Consider the following 13,587-nt stretch of genomic DNA (forward strand, 5'->3'; position numbering starts at 1 on the left):
GCTCAACTCTACCTTTGAAATGAGCTTAGTGCAAGTGGTTCTCAAACTGGGGTCCAGGGACCCTCAGGGTTCCTTGAGTGGGTTCTAAATGGACCCTTACAGGTCCATGTGTTTCCATTCATACCATTTATCTCCAGAACCAAGCGACTCAGTTAAGTCAGTGTGTTGGTGTTTGCATGACTTTCATCATTGACTGATCACCACTGAGGTGCAGTTACCCAACTCGACCACAGGGTGGCATCTCAGTGCAGCATTATGTGGCATAAAACAGATAGTTATTACAGAAGAGGTATATTTGTCACTAACAGTGATAACAGAGCAGTAATGCATTCTTTGTTTTTACTAAATCATTTATGATCACTTTAGCATTGTTATTGTTGTTAGAAATTAATTAGGATTGAAGATTTAGTTTGAGCATGGCTCAGTGTCTGACAGAGCTTTAGAATAATCCAGCCTTTAATATGGCTTAGCCTTTATGAAAGCATCATTTACAAAAGTGTGAAAATATATATGTGAGTATTTAAACATTCAAAAATATATAAAGTAGTACATATTTAAAGGTATAGGGCGGAATCCAGAGCTTCTTTCCAGACAACATCAAAGAGCAGCTGATGAATGAAGCCAGAGCTTCTTTTCAGTCAGATCTTGGTGAGTTTCTGTGGCTGCAGAAAGTTCACAACATCTCACGTTGCAAGCTTGTAGATCTGCTATTCTCGATGAAGAGTTTTGGTGTGTAGAGTGAAAAAAGGAAGGGGCACTAGGAAGGTTCACATGAGGAGGATTATGGTTAATTTCACCTGAATGTGAGGAAATGCTCTTTGATATCATTTAGTATATTTTCTGTCAGTAGTTTAGTTTTGATACTCATAATAAAAAAAGCCCCTTCATTTCCTCTCCTTGTGTCTAGAATGGATCATTTTCAGATTATTCATAACTATTTCCCATCAGTGCAGTTTTGTTTTGAGACACTTTAATTTTCTATTTATGTAGACACAGGATCTCAGCAGGTATTTTATGTTTTAAAGTATGTTAAGTAATACTGTAGTGCACTGGTTCTCAAAGTGGGGTCCGGGGACCCCCGGTGGTCCTTCGGGGGGTTCCAGGGGGTCCCCAGCAAAATTGGTTTTAATATAGAATCAAATTCAGTTTAACCACTTTATTTTATAATTCAGCTTTTTGAAAACAGCCGATCTACAAGCTCACAAATATTTTCTAGGGGCCAAATACAAGTTGGGGGTTCTGGACATGAAAATGTTTGAGATTCACTGAAATAATGTATTAATAGTTATGGAAGTATGGTATGTATTAATGTATGTTGTTGGCAGCAACTGTAATGCAGATGCCTTGGCAGTGTTACTAGTTTGGTTGCTATAAAAACGTATTACATATCAACATAATGACAGCACTTTACAGTGCATTGAGAGTATTTCTATGAAAACAGCTGTGGCCACATGACCTCAGGTAGCCTACAACTATCTCACCTCCTTATAATTCAAGAATCAATGAATTAATAATCAGATTATCCATACAATTATCAATAATTTAGCCAGGGACCCCCTGGAAAAAGAAGAAAAAAAGTATCAATACTGCATTAAGTAACTGCAATATAGAAATACCCTGTTACACAAGTAAAAGTCTGGATAATTGACTTGAGTAAAAGTATTAAAATATAAAATATAACAATATTGGTATCAAACTATAAAAATGTACTTTAAAAGTACCTAAAGTAAAAGTATACAATGTTTGAAAATAGCAGCTCTACAAGCTCACAACGCGTCGCGACATAAATAACATTATCACAGTGTAGATGGGGACAGTTAATACATTTATAAATGCATTAATTAGAAATGTGGATCCTCTTATCGATCAAGTTCCTTGTGGATCCTACAATTGATCCTTTTTTATTAATGGTTACTTACTTACTTACTGCCCTTTATGCCGGCTGGCATGTAGGGCAGCAACAAAGGATCTCCACTCCTGTCTGTTCTGGGCCAGCGTCTTTATAGAACCCCAGGTGTGATGCAGGTTCTTCAGCTCTCCCTCCACTGTCCTACGCCAGGTGTTCTTGGGTCGGCCTCTCTTACGTTTTCCGTCTGGTGTCCAGTGAAGGGCAGTTTGGGTGATGTTGTCCTGCTCTCTACGGATTACATGTCCAATCCATTTCCACCGCCTTCTTATAAGGATGGTAGCCATGTTGTCCTGTTTACACAGGCTAAGAAGGTGTTGGTTGGAGATGGTTTTGGGCCATAATATTCGCTGTATTTTCCGTAGGCTTTTGGTGTGGAAGGTTGACAGTTTGTGGAGATCATTTTCTGTCGTTCTCCAACATTCAGAACCATATAGCAGGGTAGACAGGACGCAGCTCTGGTACAGTCTCAGCTTGGTGTTGGTGCTGTACTGGGCCGACTTCCAGACGTTGTTAAGCCTCTGTAAAGTGTTTCTGGCCTTGCTGAGTCTGCTTGTGATGTCTCTGTCTGCACCTCCATCATGACTGACAACGCTGCCCAGATATGTGAAATGATCTGTTATGGGTAGGTTTATTCCATCTATTTGTATTGGTGAGGGGTTTGGGATGTTCAGCATCATCAGCTCTGTCTTCTTCTGGTTGATCTTCAGACCTACTTGTTTTGCAAAGGTGTTCATACGACATGTTTTCTCCTGCAACTGCTGGTGTGTGTGAGAGAACAAAGCCAAGTCGTCTGCAAAGTCGAGATCTTCCAATTGTGAGAAGAGAGTCCATCTGATTCCTCTTTGTTTGTCTTCGGTGGTTCTTCTCATCACCCAGTCTATGACCAGGTTGAAGAGCAATGCAGACATAACGCAACCTTGTCTCACCCCTGTTGTTTGTCTCACCCCTGTTATTAATGGTAGTTTTTGGCAAATTTGACAAAAGTTTGGCAAACGTTTTACACAAAAGGTTGGCAATTTTTTTTTTCTTAAACTAATGGCCTATGTAATTTTTTCAAGTTTTTCAGAAAAAGAAAAAAAAACTGATCCAAAACAAAACTATTTGATATTTCTTAATAATTTCACCCAAAACGTTTATAACAAATTATGACTATTAACATAAAAATAACACTGTCTGTCAGTTAAGTAACGTAAGAGATTTAGATAAGTTTAAATATGATTAACCTGACTTAGGCCAAATGATTTGATTTACTCCAGACTTAGGTAATTATTTTGGCCTAAGTCACAAAACCATGTGACTTAGGCCAAAAGAAATGGCCTATTTTGGCCTAAGTCACACTAGGGAGATAGGCCATTATACTAAAAGGGGAGTGTTCGGAGACTGGGCTAAGACAACAGACAAATTGTGCAATTAAGAGCAGACAAGACTGTTAAAATTAAGTGTATTTAATAATAAAGCAGTCAGTTAAAGTAATTACAGATTGAATATAGAAATGTACTTAACAGAGATCTCTGGGCTCCCACTAACTAACTGTCCTTAGCGGCAACAAGTTGCTTCGAGTTCAGTTCATCAGGTCTGAGCCTCGCTACCTCTCCCTTGAGCCTTATTATAATATCCTATACATGTTATAATAAAAGTTATCAGAAGAAGTCGCTGTTGGTCCACCAGGGTTTCTTCCTCAGGGTGGGCAAGTGGCCCCCCCCTGGCTGATCGCTGTTGGTCCACCAGGGTTTCTTCATCAGGGTGGGCAAGTGGCCCCCCCCTGGCTGATTTACGGGTTGAATGACGACCTTGGATCCCACAGACCGAGTGCCTCGCACCTATGGAATGCAAGCACAACTTCCCTAAAAAGTAGATGCTTATACCATTGTAATCCTCTCTTTCTCACAGTGAGAGTGGGAGTGAATTTTGTCTACTGGGAGATAACACACAGAGTTCCGCTAGGCGAATAGATAATATTTATCACCATAACTGTACTTCTAAGAATATATTACTAACAGGGCTATAATGATTTCATAGGGTAATAATGTATTTTCTTTGGGTGTATATATGAACAACAATGAAACAATAGTAGTGAAGGCACCCACATGCTCTTAATAACTAAAGCTTAAAAGGATAAAAGTTGCCATCAGGAGGGAACAGCATGATCCTTTTCAATTAGGAGATAGGCCATTTTACCAGAGGTGACCAGTGTCATGAGGAGCTGACTTAGGCAAAAATATCATTTTCCTCAAAAAATTACTTATGCCATTAGTTTAAGAAGGTGACAATACTATGGCCAATAATTCATCACAACTTCTCACAGACAAGGCAATAATCGCCCTGCCACTTTAAAAACCTAATTAATGCTTCATCGTACAATGGTGTCACACACACCAAAAACAGCCTCGAACTACAAGCTCAAAACGCGTTGCATCGCACCTCGTGGTGAGCTTGTAGATCTGCCATTTTCGTCAAAGGCAAGTCCTTCAGTCACCTAACACCACATCACTGGTATTTAGTGACAGAGTTAGACGCCACAATACCTCTGCTGAGATGGGCATCATGGATAGGACAAAGGCAGCTGCTATTATGACGCTAATTAATGTACCCTTACACCTACCAGTGGTGGAAAGTAACTAAGTACATGTACTTAAGTACTGTAATTAAGTGCAATTTTGAGGTATTTGTACTTTACTTGAGTATTTCCAATTTTCAGTACTTTTACTTCTACTCCACTACATCTCAGAGGCAAATATTGTACTTTTACTCCACTACAATTATTTGAACACTTTAGTATACTTAGTGAAACATACATTAATCACTTCAGCCATGGCTATTTGAAAATAGCAGATCTACAAGCTCACAATGTGTTGCATCGCAACACATGGCATTGTGAGCTTGTAGATCGGCTATTTTCAAAGCATTTTGAAGTATGAAATGGGATATTGTACATAAGGAGTACTTTTACTTTTAGTACTTAAGTATATTTTGACTTTTAATACTGGACTTTTACTTGTAACAGAGTATTTCTACATTGCAGTATTGATACTTTTACTTAAGTTAAAAAATTGAGTACTTTTTCCACCACTGACACCTACAACAAGTGACAACATTCCTCTCTGGCTCCAGAAACAAACATGACGATGATGATGACACTCGCTTGTCACCTTATCGGTTCTTTCAGGAAAAACGTCAAACAAATGTAGGAATTTGTTTGGACGGCAGCCTGCGGGGGCCTCTGGCAATTCTTGAGTAGAGGGAGAGCCGACCACGAAGAAAATAGAATCAGGGACCTTCCAGGCGACTTGTTTTCAGTTAACTAAAAGACAAAGTGAATCATCAGATATGTAGCAAACACATTCCAGTTTAGTCACACATCTTTCACCACACACACACACACACACACACACACACACACACACACACACACACACACACACACACACACACACACACACACACACACACACACACACACACACGCTTAGAAGTAAAAACAAGACAGCGAGTGAGACGTATGATTTCTGCTGCTTCACTTCTGACTGAAGAACACATGAATCTGATCCAACGTGTTTAAACATGTTTACTGAATACCATGTAGAGCAGTGTTTACAACCTGTTGTCTGCCAGGGCACACCTTTTATAATGGTGTAAAGTAACTAAGTACATTTACTCAAGTAATGTAATTAAAGTCTTTTTGACTTCACTGGAGTATTCCCAATTGTCTGTACTTTTACTTCTACTCCATTACATCTCAGAGGAAAATGTTATACTTTTACTCCTACTTTTTACGCCATTTGAAAATAGCAGATCTACAAGCTCACAATGCATTGCGATGCGACGCATTGTGAGCTTGTAGATCTGCTATTTTCAAAACATTTTTAATACATTTAAAAACTTGTGAATGGGACATAATGAGTACTTTATAGTTCTGGTACTTTAAGTACATTTTGATACCAATTACTTTTACTCAAGTACATTTTTAATCCCAGACTTGTAACAGAGTCTCTCTCTCTCTCTCTCTCTCTCTCTCTCTCTCTCTCTCTCTCTCTCTCTCTCTCTCTCTCTCTCTCTCTCTCTCTCTCTAATAATAATAATAATAATACATTTTATTTATAACGCACTTTACATTCTTACGAATCTCAGAGTGCTACAATTAAAAGCAGGGTATAAAAACAGCATAGGCAACAAAACAATTATAATAGACCCAACTAGGCTAAACTAAGAGCCAAAATTTAGAAATTAAAACTTAATACGAAAAACAAACAAAGTCCATAAAAATTAGAAAAATGCTTTTTTTAAAAGGTAGGTTTTTAGTCCATTTTTAAAAGCATCAGTGGACTGTGGTGCTCTCAGGTGGTCTGGGAGGGCATTCCACAGACATGGGGCTGTGTGACAGAAGGCCCGGTCGCCCATGGTGCGGAGGTTGGTGTCAGGGACAACAAGAATGTTGGTGTTGTTGGAGCGGAGGCTTCGGGTGCACAGGTTTTGGGGTGAGGAGTTCTTTGAGGTAGGGGGGGGCGTTGCCGTACATGCATTGATGGGTGAGAAGGGAAATCTTATATTCGGTCCTGAAGGAGATGGGGAGCCAGTGAAGTGAGCGGAGGGTGGGTGTGATATGGTCATATTTTCGCACTCTCATCAGGACCCTAGCAGCGCTGTTTTGGATGTATTGGAGCCTTTGGAGGCTCTTGCTAGGGATCCCGATGAGTAGTGCATTGCAGTAATCCAGCCTGGAGGAGATAAAGGCGTGGACGAGTTTCTCAGCATCTGGCAGGGTGAGTGTGGAGCGGAGTGTGGAGATGTTCCTGAGGTGGAAAAAGGAGGTCTTACAGAGGTGTTTTATGTGTGCCTTTTCACACCCAGGTTGGTGACTGTGGATGAGAGGGGGAGATTTTGACCGGAGAATGAGATGCTGGTTATGGGGCATGATTTGATCTGGTGGGGGGTGCCAATTAAGATGGCTTCAGTCTTGGAGCTGTTTAACTGAAGAAAATTGAGGTTCATCCACGCCTTTATCTCCTCCAGGCAGGTGGTCAGTGTGGATGAAGGAGATGGTGCCGGCAGGTCTGCAGGGGGGTTGACGGAGATGGTGGTGGCTGGTTTGCGGGGGGTGGGTCAATTTTGAGGTACAATTGAGTGTCGTCGGCATAGCAGTGGAACGAGATGCCATGCCGACTGATGACGTGGCCGAGGGGGAGCATGTAGAGGGTGAAGAGTGTGGGGCCGAGTACGGATCCCTGGGGGACACCGCAGGTGACATGGTGTGTCCGGGATTTTTTTCCTCCCAGGGATACGCACTCGGTTCTGTCGGAGAGGTAGGAATGAAACCAATTTAGAGCAGAGTCAGAGAGACCAATGGAGTGAAGGCGGTTGAGGAGGATGTCGTGGTGAACAGTGTCGAATGCTGCAGTCAAATCGAGCAGGATGAGGAGTGATGGGGAACCTGCATCCGCTGCCATCAGTAAGTTGTTTGTGACTCCGTTTCCGTGCTATGGGCTGCACGGAAACCAGACTGAAATTTCTCAGCAATGCTGTTTATGTCCAGGTGGTCCTGGAGTTGTGCTGCCACCACTTTTTCCAACATTTTGGAGAGAAAAGGGAGGTTAGAAATGGGTCTGTAATTGGCCAAGTTGTCGGGATCTAATGAGGGTTTTTTGAGCAGGGGTGTGATGATGGCTGTCTTCAATGCAGAGGGAACAAGGCCAGACTGGAGTGAGAGGTTTATGGTTTTAGTTATCAGGGGACTTATGGCACTGATGTTAAGCTTTACCAGGGCTGTGGGGAAGGGGTCCAGGGCACAGGTGGAGGGTTTCATCCTTTTGATGATGTCCATGACCTCTTGCTGCGTGGTGGTGGAGAAACAGCAGAGAGGCTGAGAGATCCCAAGCGGGGGGGCAGGGGAAACTAAACTGGAGATGTGGAGTGTCCGGAGAGCTGGGAGCGGATGGTGTTTACTTTATAGTGCAGCGGATAAAAGCAATATTTTGGGAGAATCGTTCACTTGGTGATACAAGCGTGAAACTTGGTACAGATCATCTTTAGAGGTCATTTATCGATTTTTTTAATCGAGCCACTTGAAAATCAAAGATGGCGGCCATTTTTCAAGATGGCCGACATCTTAGTGGGCAGTTAAGTGATATGATGGTTTATTTGGTGATACAAGCATGAAAATTGGCATGAGCAGTCTCTGTGGGTCACTTGACAATAGGCCACCCACAGCTACTTGAAATTTCAAGATGGCGGCCATTTTTCAAGATGGCCAACACTTTAGTGGAGCAATTAAGTTATATAATGGTTTATTTGGTGATACAAGCATGAACATTGGCATGATCAGTCTCTGTGGGTCACTTGACAATAGGCCACCCACAGCTACTTGAAATTTCAAGATGGCGGCCATTTTTCAAGATGGCCAACACTTTAGTGGAGCAATTAAGTTATATAATGGTTTATTTGGTGATACAAGCATTACATTTGGCATGAGCAGTCTCTAAGGGTTGCTTGACAAGAAAACACTCCCAGCCACTTTACATTTCTATTTTCAAGATGGCCACCCCCTGGATCCTCAAAAGATACATTTTCTCATAGAAATGTATGTTTTTTTTTCATTAAGGACGATTATTATTATTATGCTAAAGAACAACTTTTAACACATCACAATATAGTTGTGTTGATTTGTTGATCATAGATAGATTAGATAAGAGTGAATATCTGCACTACCAGGGCACACTGGTGATATATCACTGGGGTTCAATGTCAGCTAATTGAAAGTTGGTATCCCAAATGCTGTCTAATTTACCCCAAAACAGTTAGATAGCCGCACCTGAATTGACAGGTTGTGCCAGCACGGGAGAGCCGAGCCAAGGTTAATGGGGTTTTAGTTAACCGGATGGTGTACAGATCGCTCAGGATTTAAATGGCATTGGATGAACGATCGAACTAAGTGTAGGGTTAAGGCACGAACTTAGTTGTATCCCATACATCAAAGTGCTTGGTAAAAGGTGGTAAAAGGATAAACCCTCGGCCTCTGCCTATGCTGCAGACATGGCAGAAGCCATCATAACAGTTGTGAAAACTAACTGGGACAGATGTTTAATTTGTCAGCAGGTCACCAAGGAAAAACTCATTCAGCCGAGTTTATTCAACAGAGAGCACGATCGTACTGGTTATGATACCATTGCAAGAAATGTTCCATTATTTCATAAGATCAATGCTCTGCCTATCTTACTTAGTCCAACCCGACTAGATGAAGGTGATGGCATAGAAAGCACATCGACAAGAAACAGAGCAAAATATAATTCAAGCTGTAAACTTAGGTTCAACAACACAGAGCTGGAAAGGACCCAAAAGAGAGCATCTACATCTGCTGAAGACACTGAAGATACCAAAGATATCCATGTCAAGAGGCCAAGAAGATCTAATGTATGACCGGTCCAGCGATGTCACAACTGTGAACGAGGCCAGGCTTGATCTCTTTGCCAGAAAGCAAAGACAATATGACTTGATCCCACCAACTCAAGCAGCACTCAAAGAGCATGCCAAACATGCTTCTTATGAGGCTGGATACGTGTGGGGACAGGCATTGAAGCGACATCCACAAATGCCGAGCCCATCTGACTGGGGATGGGTGGAACAGGACGAGAAGTGGAAAGTCTTCTGGACTCCACTTCCACCTATTGCGGAGAGTTGTTGGGAGTTGACCAAATGTGGGTGCTCCAAGGCATGTACTGGAAGGTGTAACTGCTTCAGATATGGACTCAGTTTCACATGCCTATGTAGTTGCCCCTGCTAGAACCTATTTGCATGTTTATTTTGCCAGAGTTATTCCCTGTTGTCCTCTGTGTTTTCAAGTGGAGGCCTATGGCTCGGCTTCCCCTCGTCACATCGACGCATCATGTTTTACTTTTTATCTAGTCTATTACTGTGTAATTTTCAGTTGTTACTTTGTAACATTGCTTCCACTGCCTTCCACTGCCATATCTAACAGTGAAGCACATTTTCAGTTTAGTTCCTTAGTATCGTTTGTCATGGTTCCGTGGCTATTGGCTATTGGGGCATATCATAAATGATAAGATGGAAGATGATGCTGACATGTTCAGACAGAGACGTATGTTGTATGCTCAAGCTAATATGCTGGTAAGAAAATTTCACTACTGCTCTGATGAGGTTAAAATTAATTTGTTTAGAGCATACTGCACTCCTTTGTATACTGCCCCTTTATGGGTGAAATATAAAAAGGAGAGCTTACGCAAACTTAAGGTGGCTTACAATGACGCTCTCAGGATTCTCCTGAGGAAGCCTAGGGGTGGCAGTGCTAGTCAGCTTTTTTGTGACTCGGGTCTAACCACCTTTCAAGCTCTCCTGAGAAACCTTATTTATAGTTTTAAGTGTAGACTTGATGGGTCTCTTAATGAGGTGATTATCAATATGATAAATCCAAGGCATAGCTCAGTAAGATACCGCTCCCAAATGTGGAAGCATTGGTACAAGTGCATTTTATAATGTTGTGTTTTACTGTGCTTTTTAGTTGTTTTATATATTAACTTTTAATGTTTTGTATGTCCCTTATTGGCTTCGGCTGTAATAAAGATTGATTGATATTGCCATTCAGTATTAGCCATTACTCATAATTTTGGAGCACTGTCCGTTCAGCACCACAACTGTGCTTATCAGCACCACAACTGTGCTAATTTATTCATCTTATTTTTTGTTTCCCCACCCCTTAGTATTTATTTGACACATGTAATGGCTGTTAGTTTAAAAAAAACAATATATATATATATACATATATATATATATATATATATATATATATATATATATATATCCTCCCTTGTGACTGTTACCTTGTCGTGGTAAGGGAGCTTGTTTAGGCCTACCTCAGTGAACCCTGAGAGCTATGCCGGTGGGAGGCAACTCCTGACAGGTCTTACCAAACTGGACAGGTCGTGGGCGAGGAGTCAGACAAAACACAGTCAAACAACCTCTCTTGACAGAGCTTTTTGAGGAACCCAATACATTTCTATGAGAAAAGGTATCATTTAAAGATTGACATCTTGAAATTTCAAGTGGCTGTGGGCGGTTTCTTGTCAAATGACCTTTTGAGACGGCTCATGGCAATTTTCATGCTTGTATCACCAACTAAATGATTTCTTAAGCTTAACTAGTCCACTAAGGTGGTGGCCATCTTGAAAAATGGCCGCCATCTTGACATTTCAAGTAGCTGTGGGTGGCTTATTGTCAAGTGACCCACAGAGACTGCTCATGCCAATTTTCATGCTTGTATCACCAAATGAACCATTATATAAATTAAATGCTCCACTAAAGTGTTGGCCATCTTGAAAAATGGCCGCCATCTTGAAATTTCAAGTAGCTGTGGGTGGCCTATTGTCAAGTGACCCACAGAGACTGCTCATGCCAATTTTCATGCTTGTATCACCAAATAAACCATCATATCACTTAACTGCCCACTAAGGTATCGGCCATCTTGAAAAATGGCCGCCATCTTGGATTTTTTAGTGGCTCGATTAAAAAAGTCAAAGAGTTGACCTAAAGGAATGTTCATGCCAATTTTCACGCTTGTATCACAAAGTGAACGATTGTTCCTACTATCCGCTCTACTATTAGTGGTGAAGAAGGAGATGAAGTTATTGCATTGTTCCTCTGTGAATGCTGAGTGAGTGGAAGATTGTAGAGATTGCTCTCTCTCTCTCTCTCTCTCTCTCTCTCTCTCTCTCTCTCTCTCTCTCTGTGCCAGAGGGGAGTGGTGTATGAAAAGCACTCAGGTGTGTGTGGTAGGAGGGGAGTGGCATAATGACATACAGGTGTGTGTGTGTGTGTCTCAGTTAGTGGTGCAGGAGCACAGTTCAGAGTCCATGTTATCACAGAGACAACAACAACAGGGAAGCGAACAGTGTGGACTCCATCTTGAGACAACATATGTAGGGTAAGTAAATAAGAAAAAGAGGTTGTGCGTCAACAATGGGTTTTCTCAGTGGAGTGCTAGACCCTAAATCCAGTATACATATAACATTAAATAACAAACATTGGTTTGTTTATTGGTGTGTGCAAATAAAAAAAGTATAATTTTATAATAGTATAATAATAAAAAAAAAGATTGGAATTTTTTTATGTGCAACCTTTTTGGGATTTTTCTCAATTCCTACTTTTTATATGTAGGGTAATTGTTTACACTTTGGTTAGGTTTAATAATTGTAAAATTATTGGTTTGTTTAGTTTGTGTTGCCGTGGTTACGTTGCATTGGAGGGAAGCAGATCTACAAGCTGACATGTGGAGCTGCAACACTTTGTGAGCTTGTAGATCTAGATCAGCTATTGTTGGCACGCTATACCAGTACGCAGTATGGATTCACCAACGTGCAGCGACATGCTTTGCTAACAAAGGAGTGTGTGTGTGTGTGTGTGTGTGTGTGTGTGTGTGTGTGTCATATGTCCTCACAAGTAAGATGATATGGCTCAAACAAAATGTCTGCTTCAAAGAAACGGCATGTGTTTCCACTCAGCCAGTCAGAGGTAGAATGCAGGAGTCACAACAAGTCGGTTGTTCCTCCAGGTGAGGAAAATAAAACAATGAAAAGACTTTAAGTGTTTTCTCTTCACATAATAACACTTTTGAGTCGTGCTCCTAGAAGTGTTTTTATTTTGTTCTTGGAGTGTTGCTACTCATGAGCAAGGCAGTACCGTACAAGACTCAGCAGAAACACATTGGCTGTTTGTGTACATAGGCACATTATGAGACAATGCCAATGGGTGCCTAGGCGACACTTGGACTTGATTGATGTGTTTTTGTAGTGTAGTTGTGTTGATATTGTGTAGTTGTTTTTGTAGTGTAGTTGTGTTGATATTGCGTAGTTGTGTTTTTGTAGTGTAGTTGTGTTGATATTGTGTAGTTGTGTTTTTGTAGTGTAGTTGTGTTGTTGCTGTAGTTGTGTTGATATTGTGTAGTTGTGTTGGTGCTGTGTAGTTGTGTTGATATTGTGTAGTTGTGTTGATATTGTGTAGTTGTGTTGACATTGTGTAGTTGTGTTGATATTGTGTTGTTGCTGTAGTTGTTGTGTAGTTGTGTTGACATTGTGTAGTTGTGTTGATATTGTGTTGTTGCTGTAGTTGTTGTGTAGTTGTGTTGATATTGTGTAGTTGTGTTGGTGCTGTGTAGTTGTGTTGATATTGTGTAGTTGTGTTGATATTGTGTAGTTGTGTTGATATTGTGTAGTTGTTGTTGTGTTTGTGTTTTGTAGTTGTGTTGATATTGTGTAGTTGTGTTGTTTTTGCGTAGTTGTGTTGTTGCTGTAGTTGTTGTGTACTCGTGTTGATATTGTGTAGTTGTGTTGTTGCTGTAGTTGTTGTGTAGTTGTGTTGATATTGTGTAGTTGTGGTGTTTCTGTGTAGTTGTTGCTGTAGTTGTCGTGTAGTTGCTCTAGTTGTGTTGATATTGTGTAGTTGTGTTGTTTCTGTGTAGTTGTGTTGTTGCTGTAGTTGTTGTGTAGTTGTGTTGATATTGTGTAGTTGTGTTTCTGTGTAGTTGTGTTGTTGCTGTAGTTGTTGTGTAGTTGTGTTGTTTCTGTGTAGTTGTGTTGTTGCTGTAGTTGTTGTGTAGTTGTGTTGATATTGTGTAGTTGTGTTGTTTTTGTGTAGTTGTGTTGTTGCTGTAGTTGTGTTGATATTGTGTAGTTGTG

At 40.9% G+C, this 13,587-nt stretch overlaps 1 protein-coding gene across 12 annotated transcripts in view; it reads left to right on the forward strand.

The window, feature by feature from the left end:
• Window positions 1-11,699: 11,699 nt before the first annotated feature.
• The window catches only part of LOC308073544 (NACHT, LRR and PYD domains-containing protein 3-like), an 88,835-nt gene continuing 86,947 nt past the window's right edge, over window positions 11,700-13,587 (forward strand). For all 12 annotated transcript variants that reach the window (XM_080412482.1, XM_080412486.1, XM_080412495.1 and 9 more), the window contains exon 1: window positions 11,700-11,837. The gene's annotated coding sequence lies outside the window, so the exon portion shown is untranslated. The remainder of the gene's footprint in view (window positions 11,838-13,587) is intronic.

The sequence above is a fragment of the Gymnoscopelus braueri genome (assembly GCF_963280865.1).
Source record: "Gymnoscopelus braueri genome assembly, chromosome: 18".
Classification (NCBI taxonomy): domain Eukaryota; kingdom Metazoa; phylum Chordata; class Actinopteri; order Myctophiformes; family Myctophidae; genus Gymnoscopelus; species Gymnoscopelus braueri.